At 38.3% G+C, this 18,029-nt stretch overlaps 1 long non-coding RNA gene across 3 annotated transcripts in view; it reads right to left on the bottom strand.

Annotated features, from left to right (window-relative positions):
* Positions 1–2,736: 2,736 nt before the first annotated feature.
* The window catches only part of LOC139039699 (uncharacterized), a 17,659-nt gene continuing 2,366 nt past the window's right edge, over positions 2,737–18,029 (bottom strand). For all 3 annotated transcript variants that reach the window (XR_011505535.1, XR_011505536.1, XR_011505537.1), the window contains one exon: positions 2,737–3,946. This is a non-coding gene — a long non-coding RNA (uncharacterized lncRNA). The remainder of the gene's footprint in view (positions 3,947–18,029) is intronic.

Here is an 18,029-nt window from a genome sequence, read left to right as displayed (position 1 = left end):
TCTGAAAACCATGAGAAAGCTATCCAAGTAGCCTAAAACTCAAGAAAAGACAGGAACCCCCAGAGACAAGGTGTGAACATAGACTCACCAGAGGCAGAGCACAGTGGAGGATGGGGCCACCAAACAAATGGAAAAGAAGCATCCAACTAAAATTATTTATCAACTGCTAAAGGATAGCAAGGAAGTAGAGAACTCCTGGGAGCCACATTCCAGTGGGAGTTTACACTCACTTGCAAGCTTTTCTCCACAGACCTTTAGAGTGCTCAGGAGAAAGATGGGGACAGGGCAGGAGACTAGAGCAGGACTTCCTTAGATCCAGGACTGAAGGAGGGGGGATGCCTCCATAGCGGAACAGGCAGAAAGTCTTGCGTAGACATTTCTCACCTAAGGAACAAAAGGCAAAAAGCTTCCCTATGAATTCTAGCATTTAAGGAAGAAATAATACCAAATCCACAGAATCTCTTAAACAGAACACAATAGGGCGGAATATTTCCCAACTAATTTTATGAGGCCAAGATTGTCTTTATCCAAAACCAGAGAAGAACACTACAAGAAAACTCTACAGGTGAACATCCTTCACGAACACAGATGCAAAAATTCTCAAGAAAAACTTAGCAAGTCGAGCCCAGCAATTACACAAAGGATAACACATCACGACCAAGTGGGGTTTACCCTCCAAAAGCAAAGCTGGTTCAACACTCGAAAATGGATCAATATAACTCACATTAAAAATCTAAAAAAGAAAAATCATGATCATATCAATTGATACATAAAAAGCATTTGACAAAATTCAACATTCACTCATGATAAAAACTCTCAGCAAGTTAGAAACAGACAAGAACATTCTAAACCTGATAAAGGCTACTACAACAAACTACAGCTTCCATCACACTTAATGGTGAAAATCTAAAGCTTCCCCCTAAGACTAGGAACAAGGTTAAGAATGTCATTCTCTCACTACTCCTGTTCAACTTTGGATTGGAGGCACTAGCCAGTGTAAAAAGGCAAGAAAAAAGAAATAAAAGGCATCCAGACTGGAAAGGGAAAAAATAGACTTGCCTCTATTTGCAGAGAGCATGATTCTATATAGAAAATCTCAAAGAATCTACCAAAAAAGCTACTGGAACTACTAAGTGAGTTTATCAAAGTTGCAGGACTAAGGTCCTAATGTACAAAACTCAATCGCATTTCTATAGCCTAACAATGAACAAGTAGAAAACACTTTTGAAAGTAAGTACCATTTACAGTAGCATCAAAACCACCAAATACTTATGAATAAATGTAACAAAATATGTGCAGGATCTGTAGGCTAAAACTACAAAAAATGATGGGAAAAAATAAAAGAAAGCCTAAATAAATGGCAACATATACTGTGTTCACAGACTGGAAGGCTTAATCCTGTGAAGCTGTCAATTCTCTCCAAACTGATCTACAGATTCCCAGAAGGAGTTTTGTAGAAACCTATAGATCCCAGCAAGAGTTTTCATAGAAATCAAAAAGTTGATTCTAAAATTTATATGGAAAGGCAATGGGATTAGGATAGGCAAAACAATTCTGAAAAATAATTAAAAAGTTAAAGAACTCACACTACCCAATTTCAAAATTTACTAGAAAGCTGACAGTGTGCTACTGGCAAAAAGACAGGACCACAAATCACTGAAAGAGAAGAGAGATTCCAAAATTAACCCAAACATACAAACTCAAATGATTATAGAAAAAAAGATAGTCTTTTGAACACTTGGTGCTGAAACAATTATACATATGCAAAAAAAAAAAAAAAAAAAAAAGGAAAGAACCTCAACAGTTACCCCATCCCCCCACAACACCTCACACCTTAAACAAAAAAGTTACTCAGGATGCATTATAGACCTAAACGTAAAACTAAAACTAAAAACTTCTAGAAGAAAATAGAGGAGATAATCTCTATAACCAAGGATTAAACATTTCTTAGATATTACACTAAAAGAATTATCCATAAAAGAAAAAAAAATAAACGTCAAAATTAAAACCTTCTGCTCTTCATACTATTAAAAGAACGAAAGGAGAAGCCATAGCCTGAGAGAAAATATTTGCAAGACACTTATGTGATAAAGGACTCATAACAGAAGATATTAAGCACTCTCAAAACTCAATAAATAAGAAAACAAACAACCCCATTAAAAAAAAATAAAAGACAAAAGATCTAAAGTGACACGATCAAGACGATATATAAATGGTAAACAAGCACACTACACATCTACTAAAATAGCAAAATAAAATAAAAACAAAAAGTAACCAGCAGTACAAGTACTGGCACAGATACAAAACAACCAGAACTGTCAGGTTGCTGGTAGGAATGCAAAATGTTACACTTTGGAACATAGTTTAGCAGTTTCTTACAAAGCTAAATACATACTTACCATTTAACCCAGCAATCCCATTCCTAGGTACTTACCCAAGAGAACTAAAAACTTACTTTTACCCAAAAACTGGTAAGTCAATGCTAATAATGGCTTTATTCATAACAGCCCCAAACTGGAAACAACCCAAATGTCATTCAGCTCGAGAATGGATAAGCACTGTGGTACATCTCTACAATGGAATACCCCTCAGCAAAAAAAGGAATGCACTAATCATAAATGTACAGCATGGTTGAACTGCAAATGCATTATGCTAAGTACCTGGGCGTCCCAAAAAATTTTTCTCCCATATGTGAATGGCTTAATGGAAAATAAAGAAAACAACATAGAAACAAGATTATTCTGTGTAATAGTTTTAATGACAGTGACCCACTTCATTAGCTAGTACACAAGTTCAGCAGCTGTAACTGAGACTCCAAGTAACAGGCTTACACAAATTAGGAGTCTATTTCTCTGCCATGTGATGGGCCTGCTGTAGGGAGTCCTGGACTAGGGTGCTGTCAGCAACACAGGCTCCTTTAACGTTCTGTTCTGGACTCCCGAAGGCAGTGATTCACAAACTCTGCTTCACAGTGGAATCACTTGGAAATTTTTAAAAACACTCATGTCTTGGCTCCCACCCCCAGACATTCTTATTTGATTGGCCCACAGCATAACCTGGGCATTGGAATTTTTAAAAGCTTCCTGGGTAATTCTAACGTGCAGCAAAGTTTGGGAATTATTGTCTTAAAGAATTGCTTGCATCCACACGGTCCAAGACGGTTTATGACCACATCTGCATCCCAAACAGGAGGAAAGAGGATGGAGGCATGAACCAGAAGTGCCAACATCATTTCTGCTCACAGCTCACTGGTCAACCACATGGTCATACCTGGTTGCACGAGATGCTGAAAAAGGTAATTTTTATTTTAGTCAGCCATGTGCCCAACTAAGAATAGTTTTATTAAAAGAAGAGGAGGAGGACAGATATTGGGAGATAACCAACAATCTCTCCCACCACTCCCTCTCTTTTTCATTCAAACAGAAACAGTCCAATCTGGCAAAAGCGCCAAATCCTTAGATGTGAAGAAAAACTCCTAACGGTCTCTTTGACTTGGTCAGGTATCTTCCAACCACATGCAGACTGAGCCAGAGATTGTAACCCATCATCATCAGAGGGAGGAAGGTCCAAGCTTGGTGACATATGTATCAGAATGGCTACCTCAGAAAATTCCTGTGTTTTCACTTGAGTGGTGTGCCGGAGGAGTAAACTGTTCTGTTGGCCAAAAGCAGGCAGGGACATCAAAACTCCATGAACCCACCCAGCTGACTGATACAGTGAAGAGTTCTCAGCGCAACATAGAGAAACTTCAAAGGAAGGGGTCTTCCTCTAAAATCTGCCAAATATGTTGTGCCTGAAATCTTATTTTTGTTAAACTACTTGTTGAGGCTCTTCATTCTAGTTTTGCTTGGTTTTGCCTTTGCATTCAAGCCTTGTTTTCCAGAAGAAATGCAGGCACAATCAAATTGTAATTTCATCATCATGCATCTTGGATGCTGCAGTTAATCTAAATAAAATAAAATATACATAAACATATGAAGTAAGAGATACCTTAGAAAGTAACATCAAACTATTTATAAATGACTCAACTTTCACATTATCAACCTAGCATTAAGTAAACCATTCCTTTACAGAAAATCCCCTTTATGACACTCTAGTATCATATACTCTTTACCAATGAAAAACACTCAAGTACAGAAAAATTAATTTCTTGAAAGCCACATAATTAGTAAATGGTAGGACTTCTGGATTGGAACTTCTAATGGTCTGACTTCAAATCTCTCATATTTCCATTATACCATGGAGCATCTCATGTATCCTTATATAGCTATATCGATCCGTAGTTTTTTATGTCTAAGTTATTTTCTGCTGCTGTTCCACGTCTGCCCTCCCTCTCACCCTCCTTCTCTCCTACTAGACAGTCCTTGCCTGTCTGCTGGCCCCCAACCCCAAGACCACATTGGAAGGAGGGAAGGCAGGGCAGAAAGGGCCCACTGGCCCACCACCTCTCAATGTCCCTCCGTAGAGCCTGGGCCCATTCAGGCGCCCCAGTCAAAGCCACATCAAGCTTCTGGCTACTGCTCAGCACACCCTTAGGTGTGGTTTCTCTGGACTTCTCATCTGTAATTTTGGTTTTCTGGTTTGGTTTTTTTTGAGGAAGATTAGCCCTGAGCTAACATCTGCCGCCAATCCTCCTCTTTTTGCTGAGGAAGCCTGGCCCTGAGCTAACATCCATGCCCATCTTCCTCTACTTTATATGTGGGATGCCTGCCACAGCATGGCTTGCCAAGCGGTGCCATGTCTGCACCTGGGATCTGAACCGGTGAACCCCGGGCCGCCGAAGTGGAACGTGTGAACTTAACCACTGCGCCACCAGGCCGGCCCCCTAATTTTGGTTTTTAGTTAGTCTAATTCGGGCATTCCTTCATTTCACACTGAGCATCTATTTCCTCTCTGATATCCCTGTCTCTGGCCTCCCCTCTGCTATTCACTTGGGAATCCATTACAAAGTAAAACATCCAAAACCCTATTTTCATCATCTTACTCCCTAGCCAAGATCACCAGAAGCTCCCCGTTAGCAATTCACATGGAAAACTCTCCAGTGCTACTATGAGGAAACCACCCAATATTTTCTTCTACACCGTTAAGCAGCATTGAGTTTGCCTGATGTCTGTGTTAAAGAGCAGGCTGTAAAATAAGAAAACCTGTAGTGGTTTCTAAGGCAACTAGCTGTTTGTTAATAGCAGTTATGTGCTGGGAAAGGGAAGATGAAGAAAAATCTTCTAAAGAACTTTTAAAAAAACCTGTTCCTTTAAGTAAAGCATATACAGGGAAGTACAGAAATCATAATAAATGTTCACAAAGCAAAACTCAACACATCTGTGCTCCCACCACCCAGATTCATAGAAGTAGATCAAGAAGCAGTGCCTAAGGAAATTCCGATTGAAAGGGGACAGCCACATGATATTTCTCTTTTCTTTTGCTCTCCTTTGTGTACCACAGAGGATACTTAGGCTAGAGACTTGGACCTCAAGACAAATTTTCTCTGGAAAAATTAAAAGCAAGCAGTTAGAAGTCTTGCATACAGAAGGGTCAAAACTGAAAGAAAAACAGACATCTGATGCCAAAGAGTTTTTTGTTGTTGGTTTTTGGTTTGTTTTTTTTTTTTGAGGAAGATTAGCCCTGACCTAACATCTGCTGCCAATCCTGCTAAGAAAGACTGGCCCTGAGCTAACATCTGTGCCCATCCTCCTCTACTTTATATGTGGGACGCCTACCACAGCATGGTGTGCCAAGCAGTGCCATGTCCACACCTGGGATCCAAACTGGCGAACCCTGGGCTGCCAAAGCAGAACGTGTGCACTCAACCGCTGTGCCACCGGGCGGCCCCCACAAAGAGCTTTGTACTCACAAAATGCCAGAGCAAAAACAGGAGTAGCATATATTTCCCATAATATTTATAATCATAAGAAAAGATCCAAGGTGAGTTTTCTACTTAAGCCTGAAAAATACCAGTACTAGCTTAAGCAGGGAATTGATAATAGTTGAAGTTTAGTGAAAATGGCCAAATTGTATGCTGGAGTTTACAGAAGTATCGGTTGTAATTTCCAAAAAATTTCCTTAAAAGTGAGGGGATGCTAAAAGGACAATAATTAGTTAAAGAATACATAAAATAAAAAGCTGTAAAAGCTGACATCAAAAATATAAAACATGGGAGGAAGGAAGTAAAAATGTAAAGCTTTGGAATGTGTTCAAATTTAAGTTGCTATCAACTTAAAACAGACCAATATATACACAGGATGTTATATGTCAACCTCACAGTAACCACAAAGCAAAAACTTATACTAAATACACAAAAGAAAATGAGAAAGAAACCTAAACATACACTAAAGAAAACCATCAAACCACAAGGGAAAAGAAAGTAAGAGACGTAGGAACAGAAAGGAACTACAAAAACAGCCAGAAAACAACAAAATGGCAATAAGTACTCATCTATCAATAATTACTTTAAGTGTAAATAGATTAAACCTTCTAAATGGACTAAGGGACTAATAGACTAATACGCTCTCCAATAGGAAGACAGAATGGCTAAACAGATTAAAAAGCAAGACCCATCTATATGTCGCCTGTGAGAGACTCACTTCAGCAGGCCACACACAGCCTGAAAGGGAAGGGAAGGAGAAAGAGATCCCAAGCACAGGAAACAAAAAGAAAGCTGCTGTGGCTACACTCACATCAGACAAAACAGATTTTAAAACAAAGACTGTATAAAAGACAAAGAAGGGCATGACATAATGATAAAGGGTCAGTCCAGCTAGAAGATATAACATTTATAAATACATACGCATCCCACATAGAAGCACCAAAAAACATAAAGTAAATTAATATGGACCGAAAGGGAGAAACCGACAGCAATACAATCATAGTAAGGGACTTTAACACTCCACTTACATCAATGGATAGATCATCCAAAAAGAAATCAATACGGAAACATCAATCGTAAACAACACTTTAGGCCAGATGGACTTAACAGATTTATACAGAACACTCCATCCAAAAGCAGCAGAATACACATTCTGCTCAAGTGCACGTGAAACATTCTCTGGGAGAGATCACATGCCGGGCCACAAAAGTCTCAATAAATTCAAGAAGATTGAAATCATATCAAGCATCTTTTCTGACCACAGTGGTATGAAACTAGAAATCAATTACAATAAGAAAAGTGGAAAAACCACAAAAATGTGGAGATTAAATAATATGCTACTGAACAATAATGGATCATTGGAGAAATCAAAGAATTAAAAAAAAACCTAGAGACAAATGAAAACAGAAATACAACATACCAAAATCTATGGGATACAGCAAAAGCAGTTCTAAGAAGACAGTTCATAGCAATACAGGCCTACATCAAGAAACAAGAAAAGGGGCCAGCCCAGTGGCACAGCAGTTAAGTTCGCATGTTCTGCTTCGGTGGCCTGGGGTTCACAGACCCACACATTGCTTGCCAAGCAATGCTGTGGCAGGCATCCCACATATAAAGTAGAGGAAGATGGGCATGGATGTTAGCTCAGGGCCAGTCTTCCTCAGCAAAAAGAGGAGGATTGGTGGTAGATGTTAGCTCAGAGCTAATCTTCCTCAAAAAAAAAAAAAAGAAAGAAACAAGAATCTCAAATGAACAACCTAACTTTATACCTAACAGAACGAGAAAAAGAAAAACAAGCAAAGCCCAAAGTTAGTAGAAGGAAGGAAATAATAAAGATCAGAGTGGAAATAAGTGAAATACAGACTAAAAAGACAATAGACAAGATAAATGAAAGTAAGAGCTGGGTCCTTGAAAAGATAAACAAAACTCTCTATTTGCAGATGACTTGATTTTATATATAGAAAAGCCTAGAGACTCCACCAAAAAACTGTTACATCTAATCAACACATTCAATAAAGTTGCAGGATACAAAATTAACATATAAAAATCAATAGTGTTTCTATACACTAACAATGAATTATCTGGAAAAAAATATAAAGAAAACGATTCCATTTACAATAGCATCAAAATCAATAAAATATTTAGAAATAAATTTAATCAAGGAAGTAAAAGATCTCCACAAGTGAAACCAACAAGACACTGATGAAAGAGAAGAAGACACAAATAAATGGAAAGGTATCCTGTGTTCATGGATTATAAGAATTAATATTGTTAAAATGTCCATACTACCCAAAGCCATCTATAGATTCAATGCAATCCCTAACAAGAGTCCAACGGCATTTTTTTTACAGAAGTAGAAAAAACAATCCTACAATTTATATGAAACCACAAAAGACCCTCAATAGCCAAGCAATCCTAAGAAAGAAGAAAATGGGAGGTATCTCACTTCCCGATTTCAAGCTATATTATAAAGCTATAGTAAATCAGAATAGTATGGGACTGGGGCCGGACCGGTGGTGCAGAGGTTGAGTGCTCACGTTCCACTTCTCGGCAGCGTGGGGTTCGCCAGTTCGGATCCCAGGTACAGACATGGCACCGTTTGGCACACCATGCTGTGGTAGGTGTCCCACGTATAAAGTAGAGGAAGATGGGCATGGATGTTAGCTCAGGGGCCAGTCTTCCTCAGCAAAAAGAGGAGGATTGGCAGTAGTTAGCTCAGGGCTAATCTTCCTCAAAAAGAAAAGATAATAGTATGAGACTGACATAAAAACAAACACATAAACCAATGGAACAGAATCGAGAGCACAGAAATAAACCCAGGCACAGATGGTCAACTAATATTTGACAAGGGTGCCAAGAACACTCGATGGGAAAAAAAGACAAATCTCTTCAATAAACGGTACTGGGAAAACTGGACATTCATATGTAAAAGAATGAAACTAGACCCCTACCTTACGCCACTTATGAAAATTAACTCAAAAGGATTAAAGACTTAAACATAAGACAGAAACCATAAAAGTTCTAGGAGAAAACAGAGGAAAAAAGCTCCTTCACATGGGTTATGGCAATGATTTTTTTGGATGTGACACCAAAAGCAAAGACAACAAAAGCAAAAATAAACAAGCAGGTCTACAACAAACTAAAAAGCTTCTGCACAGCAAGGGAAACCATCAACAAAATGAAAAGACAACTTCCCAGAATAGTAAAAAATAACTGCAAATCATCTATCTGGTAAAGGGTTAATATCCAAAATATATAAAGAACTCACACAACTCAATGGCAGAAAAACAAAAAATCCAATTTAAAAATGTGCAAAGGATCTGAGTAGACATTTTTCCAAAGAAGATATAGGAATGGCCAACAGGTACACGAAGACGTGCTCAACATCACTAATCATTAGGGAAATGCAAGTCAAAACGACAATGAGATTTCATGTCACATCTGTTAGAATGACTATCATCAAAAAGACAAGAGATAACAAACGCTGGCAAGGATGTGGAGAAAAGAGAACCCTTGTGCACTATTGGTGGGATTGTAAATTGGTACAGCCACTATGAAAAACAGTACAGAGGTTCCCCAAAAGATTAAAAATAGAACTACCATATAATCCAGCAATTCCACTTCTGGGAATATATCCAAAGGAAACAAAAATACTATGTTGAAGAGATATGTGCACCCCGATGTTCACTGCAGCATTATTTACAAAAGCCAAGACACGGAAACAACCTAAGTGTCCACTAATAGATGAATGGATAAAGAAGTTTTCATACATACATATATATATACACACACACACACACACAATGGAAGATTATTCAGCCATAAAAAAGAAGGAAACCCCACCATTAACAACAACATAGATGGACCTTGAGGGCGTTATGCTAAGTGAAATAAGTCAGAGAGAGAAAGACAAATACTGTATGATCTCACTTCTATGTGGAATCTTTAAAAAAAAAACACCTCAAAGAAAAAGAGATCAGACTTGTGGTTAACAGAGGTGGGTGGCAGGGGTGGGGGGGATTGGATAAAGGTGGTCAAAATGTACAAACGCCAAGTTATAAGATAAATCAGTACTGGGGATTTAATGCACAACATGACAACTATAGATAACATTGTTATATGGTATACTGAAAGTCACTAAAAAAGTAAATCCGGGGCTGGTCCCATGGCCTAGTGGTTAAATTTGGCACGCTCCACCTCGGCAGCCCGGGTTTGTTTCCCAGGCATGGAGGTACACCAATCGTCAATGGCCATGTTGTGGCGGTGACCCACATACAAAATAGAGGAAGACTGGCAACAGCTGTTAGCTCAGGGCTAATCTTCCTCAAGCAAAAAGAGGAAGATTGGCAACAGATGTTAGGTCAGGGTGTATCTTCCTTATCAAAAAAAAAAGGAACATCAAATGGCCTATAAACATAGGAAAAGGCATTCAATCTCATTTGTAATCATGGAAAATAAAAATTAAAAAGTGACACCACCACAATAGTAAAAATGGCTAAAATTCAAAAGTGTGAAAATATGGAGTGTTGACGAGAATTTGCAGCAATGCAGACTGTAGTTATGGTAGGGTTGAGGAGAACTTATAAAACCTCTCTGCAAGGCGAGCCTACAGCGTAGTGGTTGAGTTCACATGCTCCATCTTGGCGGCCTGGGGTTCACCAGTTTGGATTCCGAGTGCGGACCGAGCACCACTTGTCAAGCCATGCTGTAGCAGCATCCCACACAGAAGAACCACAAGGACGTACAACTAGGATATGCAACTACGTACTGGGGCTTTGGGGAGGGGAAAAAAAGAGAAAAGGAAAAAGAGGAACTGGTAACAGATGTTAGCTCAGGGCCAACCTTCCTTACCAAAAAGCATACCTTTGAAAAAAAAAAAAACCTCTCCAGGAAGTGGTGTAGAAGTAACCACTAAAGTTGAACACATGCTTAACCAGTGATCCAGCAACTGCACTTCTAGAGTTATTCACAACTGTAAGCACACACGTGTAAGATACACATATGAATATTCACAGCAGCCAAAAACTGGCCAAGAACCCCAGAGTCTATCAACAATAGTATGAATAAACTGTGGCACTCATAAAATGAAATACTGCACAGCAATGAAAACAAATGAACTGCGGCTACAAGCAACAACAGCTGAAGAAGAAGTGTCATGTTGGCAAAAGAAGTCTGACATACAAAGGAATTCAGTATGTGATTCTTTTTTACATAAAGATAGAAAAACGGTCAAAAGTAAACCACACAGTGCCTAGGGACGCATACTTAGGTGGTGGCAAAGCTATAAAGAAAACCATGGACAAAAATGCTGCAGAGGTCGGGCAGCTGTATGAGAGAGGCGGTGAAGATGAAGAGGCGGCACAAGGGAGGGGGCTTCTGAAGGGCTGGCAATGTTCTATTTCTTGAGCTGGATAGCGCTTACAGGGTGATTTTTTACTGAAATATCATTGTGCCACACTTTTTACGTTTATGACGTTTCTGAATGCGTCAATTTCACCAAAAGCACATCTATATCTATCTACCTACCTATCTATCTACTTTTAAAGTAATTGGGGGAAACAATTCTTCCTCATTCTCACGGTTTCCTGAAGAAGAGATTTCCTCAAACCACTCCCCACTCCCCGACCCCTGGCCTTTTGAGGACTGACCCAACCAGCGGGTTTTGGAACAGGAGCTGAGCATGTTTGGCCCAGCCCCTTGCCCTTTTCCTCTTCAAATCTTCGTGCAGAGGGGATGATTTCTCATCTGTTCCGTCAAATGGAAGCTTAGCTAGCAAGTTCTGATGGGGTAGGGGTAGGGGGCGGGGAGGCCTCAAGTGTTGGGTGACAAGTTCAACTCAAGGGAGGGTAAGCAAATCAACTAGCTATTTCTGAGTTATTCCCTCAATTACAGTTTCATAAAACTAATAAAGGTGGCATTTTAGTCTCTGTCTGACTCCTGTACCTCTTGTTCTGAAACTGGCAGGGAGAAAAGAGGATGTTATTTATTGTGCCCCCAATATCACAGCAAGAAAGAACAGATAAATGATTTTTTTCTCCTAGCACTAAAGTTCACTATTTTCCTTTCCTTACCGCTGACAACCAGGGAGTAACCTCCTACATACACCAGGATTCAACTTTTAATTAAGAAGCAACAATACACTAACAACAAAGTAGCAGAAAGAGAAATTAAGAATACAATCCCAATTACAATTGCAACAAAAAGAATAAAATACCTAGGAATAAACTTAACCAAAGAGGTGAAAGATCTGTACACCAAAAACTATGAAACATTGTTGAAAGAAATCGAAGAAGACACAAAGAAATGGAAAGATATTCCGTGCTCTTGGATTGGAAGAATTAACATAGTTAAAATGTCCATACTTCCTAAAGCAGTCTACAGATTCAACGCAATCCCTATCAAAGTTCCAACAACATTTTTTACAGAAATAGAACAAAGAATCCTAAAATTTATATGGAACAACAAAAGACCCCGAATAGCCAAAGGATTCCTGAGAAAAAAGAACAAAGCTGGAGGTATCACACTCCCTGATTTCAAATCATACTACAAAGCCACAGTAACCAAAACAGCATGGTACTGGCACAAAAACAGACACACAGATCAATGGAACAGAATTGAGAGCCCAGAAGTAAACCCACACGTTTGTGGACAGCTAATATTCGACAAGGGAGCCAAGAGCATACGATGGAGAAAGGAGAGTCTTTTCAATAAATGGTGTTGGGAAAACTGGACAGCCACATGCAAAAGAATGAAAGTAGACCATTCCCTATACCATGCACAAAAATCAACTCAAAATGGGTTAAAGAGTTGAATGTAAGACCCGAAACCATAAGACTTTTAGAAGAAAACATGGGCAGTATGCTCTTTGACATCGGTCTGAGCAGCATATTTTGAAGTCCCATGTCTGACCAGGCAAGGGAAACAAAAGAAAAAATGAACAAATGGGACTACATCAAACTAAAAAGCTTCTGCACAGCAAAGGAAACCATCAACAAAACGAAAAGACAACCTAACAATTGGGAGAAGATATTTGCAAACCACATATCAGATAAGGGGTTAATATCCAAAATATACAAAGAACTAATACAGCTCAACAACAAAAAAACCAACAATGCAATTAGAAAATGGGCAAAAGATCTGAACAGAGATTTCTCCAAAGAAGATATACAGATGGCCAACAGGCATATGAAAAGATGCTCAACATCATTAGCTATCAGGGAAATGCAAATCAAAACTACAATGAGATATCACCTCACTCCCGTCAGAATGGCCATAATTAACAAGACAGGAAACAACAAATGTTGGAGAGGATGTGGAGAGAAGGGAACCCTTGTTCACTGCTTGTGGGAGTGCAAACTGGTGCCGCCACTATGGAAAACAGTATGGAGTACCCTCAGACAATTAAGGATAGATCTACCATATGATCCAGCTATTCCACTGCTGGGTATTTATCCAAAGAACTTGAAAACACAAAGGCATAAAGATACTTGCACCGCTATGTTCATTGCAGCATTATACACAATAGCCAAAACATGGAAGCAACCTAGGTGCCCATCAAGGGACGAATGGATAAAGAAGATGCGGTATTTATACACAATGGACTACTACTCAGCCATAAGAAATGACGAAATCTGGCCATTTGTGACAACATGGATGGACCTTGAGGGTATTATGCTGAGTGAAATAAGTGAGAGGGAGAAAGTCAGATACCAAATGATCTCAATCATAAGTAGAAGATAAAAACAATGACAAAAAAAACACATAGCATTGGAGATTGGATTGGTGTAAGTTAACAGAGGGGAAGGGGGAGGGGGAGGGCAAAAGGGGTGATTAGGCTCACATGTGAGGGGGTGGACTATAATTAGTGTTTGGGTGGTGAATATGATGTAATGTACACAGAATTCCAAATATGATGCACGTCTAAAAATAATTTTAAAAAAAGAATATCTTTCCAAGAAAAAAGAAAAGCAACAAAATCTGCAATGAGGGCCTATACTATCTATATTTAGGGTCATAAATGATACTACTAAGTTTATTTTTTTTAGGTTAGTGACTTACAATCTTAATGAGTTCGTTTAAAACTTAGATATATCAGCAGGGAGAGGGAAGCAAAAAGAACAATTTAGAATAATACAAGGTGCTAAAATTCCAAGCTCAAAGGCATACTACAATGGCAGAAGTTCTGGAATGACAGAGGCCAGAAAATCCACAGCACGAATAGCACTGTAATGCTGGGCAGGACAGCCACAGGCCTTGCTAGCTGAGACTGGGACTGCTTTCCTCAGCAAAGCTTAACACCTACTGTATTCCTCAGGGCTTCCTAACCAAGAAACTGTACGATAAAAAGAAAATTCCCTCTCCAATCCCTTACCGCTCCTGAAAAACAGCACTGTGCTCCCTCTCATTTTAAACATTGTATGCTTATTACTATGGGAAAAGAGAAGGGATCAGGAATTTGGAGAATTCATCCTACATTAATTGAGCACATATACGCCACAAAATGTTTTAGGTTCCTAGGGATAAAGATAAAAGACTATTTCTATCCTCCATGTGCTCAGTCAAGGTAAGGAGACACATAAAAACAAAAACAAGGTGAGGGATGGGAGTGCACATGCGGGTGTTATGAGAGCCAGAAAAGAAGTTCAGACAACCAGCTAGGAATTAGAGAAATGACACCTGCATAAAGTTTTTAAAGATAAGAACTGAAACAGTGTTTGGGAACTATATAAAGTTCATTATGGCAGGTGCATGTGGTACAAATAAGTGAGCGGTGTGGAGGGGCCTGTGCATATCATGCTATATGTGCTAGGCTAAGGAGTTTGGATGAGATCCTAAAAAAGCACTAGAGAGCTACTGAGTGGTGGAGGTAGAAAATCAAATCTGTGCTTGAACTGGAAAGAGGCAGAAGGGGCAGGGAGCCTACTGTGACAGTCCAGGTGGGAGAGAAGGGCAGCAACTGAGAAGAATTCTCAGAACTTAGCAACAAATTAACTGTGAGGGGTGAGAGGGAAAAATCCCAGGTTTTGTCCTGAGACTGAAAAGACCAAAACTCTTAGCCAGAATATAAAAAGAGTAATCTTTCTTTTGTTCTTATGAGAAGATAGTGTGTTCAGTTTTGCACATGTTGAGCTCCAGGTGTCTGAGTTTCAGGAGAGAGATATAAGCTGGAAATAAATTTTGAGAACATTTAGCATACAGATTAGCAGATCTCAAATATACTTTTCTGGCCAAATGCATAAGAATTATCTGGGGAAACACTGAAATCATGGAGTGCCAGTAACACTTAAATAAACTCTATAGTTGAAAAAAAAAAGTACTATTATTAGTAAGTGATTATGATGGGGGTCTAGATATGAGAAACAGTCAAATAACAATTATTTCTTCTTTATCCAAGCAATGAAGCATCCAGTTTGCTTATTGGAAAATGGGGGGAATCTCCCTTCATCATAGCAATAAAAATGATAAAAGAATCTGTATCAAGAAAACCCCAAGATCTTAATTGAAGAAATAAACCAAGACCTGAACACACAGAAAGCAAATCACATTCTTGGATGGCAAGACATAAAAAATGCCAACTCTATCCAAATTAAGTTATATATTTAATGCTTTTCCATTTAGAATCACAATATATTTTTTCTTTGAGGGGAGAGAATGGCAAAAAATGATTTCAGAGTTTATGTGGAATACACACCCAAGAACATGTATGGAAAAGCATAAAAGTAACAGTTAGCTGAGACTTATCTTTCTAAATTTCAGAAAATACTATAAAGTCAATGAAATAAAATCTGTGGTATTGGTGTAAGAAGAAAGAAACAGATGAGAGGATTAGAATATAGAATCAAAAAATCTAGAAACAGGTTTATGAAAGAATTTCATATATGACAAGTGTGGTAGTTCAATTCAATGAAAAAAGGACAACTATTTAATAAGAAGCTACCACAACAACCCATCCATCTAATGCATGCTGTCCAATATAGTAGCCCCTAGCCACACGTGGCCAGTGAGCACGTAAAATGTGCCTCATCTGAAGTGAGATGTGAAGTTTCAAAGACTTACTATGAAAAAAGAACATAAAATATCTCATTAATAACTTTAAAATTGATTGCTTGTAAAAATAGTATTTTTGATACAATGTGTTCAGTTGGTAAAATAAAATGTTATTAAAATGAATTTCACCTGTTTCTTTTTACTTTGTTTAAAGATTGGCACCTGAGCTAACAACTGCTGCCAATCTTCTTTTTTTTTTCCTTTCCATTTTTTCTCCACAAATCCCCCCAGTACATAGTTGTATATTCTAGTTGTGGGTCCTTCTAGTTGTGGCATGTGGGACACCGCCTCAACGTGGCCTGACGAGTGGTGCCATGTCCGCACCCAGGATCGGAACCAGAGAAACCCTGGGCCACCGTAGCAGAGCATTCGAACTTAACCATTCAGCCATGGGGCCGCCCCCTCTTTTTACTTTTTGTAATGCTGCTACAACTAGAAAACTTAAAATTGCATAACTAGCTTGCATTATATTTCTATTGGACAGCAATGCCTTAGAGAAAAATAAAGATTTTCCCTTTACATATTTTTTAAAATAAAGATAATGACTTAAATGTAAAAAATAAAAAATATTCTAAGAAAACCTAGGAAAGCAAATTAGAATCTGGGGGCCAGGACGGATTTCTTAACGAGGACAACGTGCTGTGTGTATATGTAAGTAGAAATCGATAATGGACAAAGGACAGGATTGGAAATGCACAGAAACACAAACACCAACGACAAACAAACAAACAATGATACCAACAAAAGATACTCAAAATTACTAAGGAAGAGAAAATGTAATTCAGTCACTAAGACATCTCTTTACTGGCTGTAAAAAAACAAAAACATAGATAACACCTGTCTTTACTGGGAAAGAGGGAGAGGGGCAAGCTCATACATTGCTGCCAAGACAAATGTAAAGAGTAACAGGCTTCTGAAACAACAAACGGAAATATCCGTTAAAATTAGAACTACATAATATCCTTCGACCCAGAAACCTTTCTCACAGTAATAAATCCACTAGCATAAGGACATATGTTCAGAAAATCTTTACTGTAATACTGTTTGTGTAGCAGCAAAAAAAAAAAAAACCAAAGTAAGGAAAAAGAGAACACTAAGCAACAAACCATCGACAGGAAACTAGGTAAACGCCCATGAGCTGATAAAAGGTTGAAAATGCATGGTACCTACAGAATAAGACCTGCTAGACAATCATTAAAAATTTTAAATGAAAAACAGTAAATTTTTTAAATATGAAACTTTCAGCACTGGCTCCACTGGAGGGAAATAGACTATCTCATAATATGCTGGTGTGGGTATAAAGAGGTACAGCTTTATGGGAAGGAAACTGGAAGACCCCATCAGAATTTTAAATTTGCATGCCTTCCAACCCAACAGCCCAACTTCCAGGAATTTGTCCTACTAATACATGGCACGACAATCTAAAGATACATGTGCAAATATGTCAAATTCTTGTGTTGTATCTTTAACACAATGTTATATGTCAATTATATCTCAATAAAACAGGGAGAAAAAATATATGTGCAAGAATGTTCACTGCAGGCTTTATTTAATAAGACATGGAAAGAACCTAAATGTCTACTCTTTAAAAAAGGTTGAGTAAATTATACATCTACAAAATGAAGTAATAATGCAGACTTGAAAAAGAGTGGGGTAGTTCTATGTCACTGAACAGGAAAGATAAAAGACAGCCAGCAGAAACTATCAAAAGCAAACTGAAGACTGTCTTTCTGTATGTTTGAAATTTTTCATAATAAAAAAATGATGAGGGAAAATTAGATGCTTTGCCTTAAGAATCCCAGAAGTCTGGACAACTGAACCCTCTCCCTCCCCAACCCACCATATCTGGCCTCAACCAGTTTTCTACCTGCAACGCTAATAATATATCTGTTTCCTCTATATGACTCAGAGATTTCAAGATATCTTTTATTCTCCTTTCCTGATATAAAAACAATATTAAAAATATATATTTTAAAAAATTTTAATGACCCTTTATCTCATTACTTAATTCATTTTTGCATACTCCTGGAAATCTCTTAGAATAATTTAACATTATAACTCAATGCTATTCCACCTCTACTGAACTACAATTCCTTTTAATCTTAAACAAGGAATATCC

The sequence above is a fragment of the Equus asinus genome, chromosome 8 (genome assembly GCF_041296235.1).
Source record: "Equus asinus isolate D_3611 breed Donkey chromosome 8, EquAss-T2T_v2, whole genome shotgun sequence".
Classification (NCBI taxonomy): Eukaryota; Metazoa; Chordata; class Mammalia; order Perissodactyla; family Equidae; genus Equus; species Equus asinus.
This window is presented reverse-complemented; position numbering and strand designations above follow the sequence as displayed.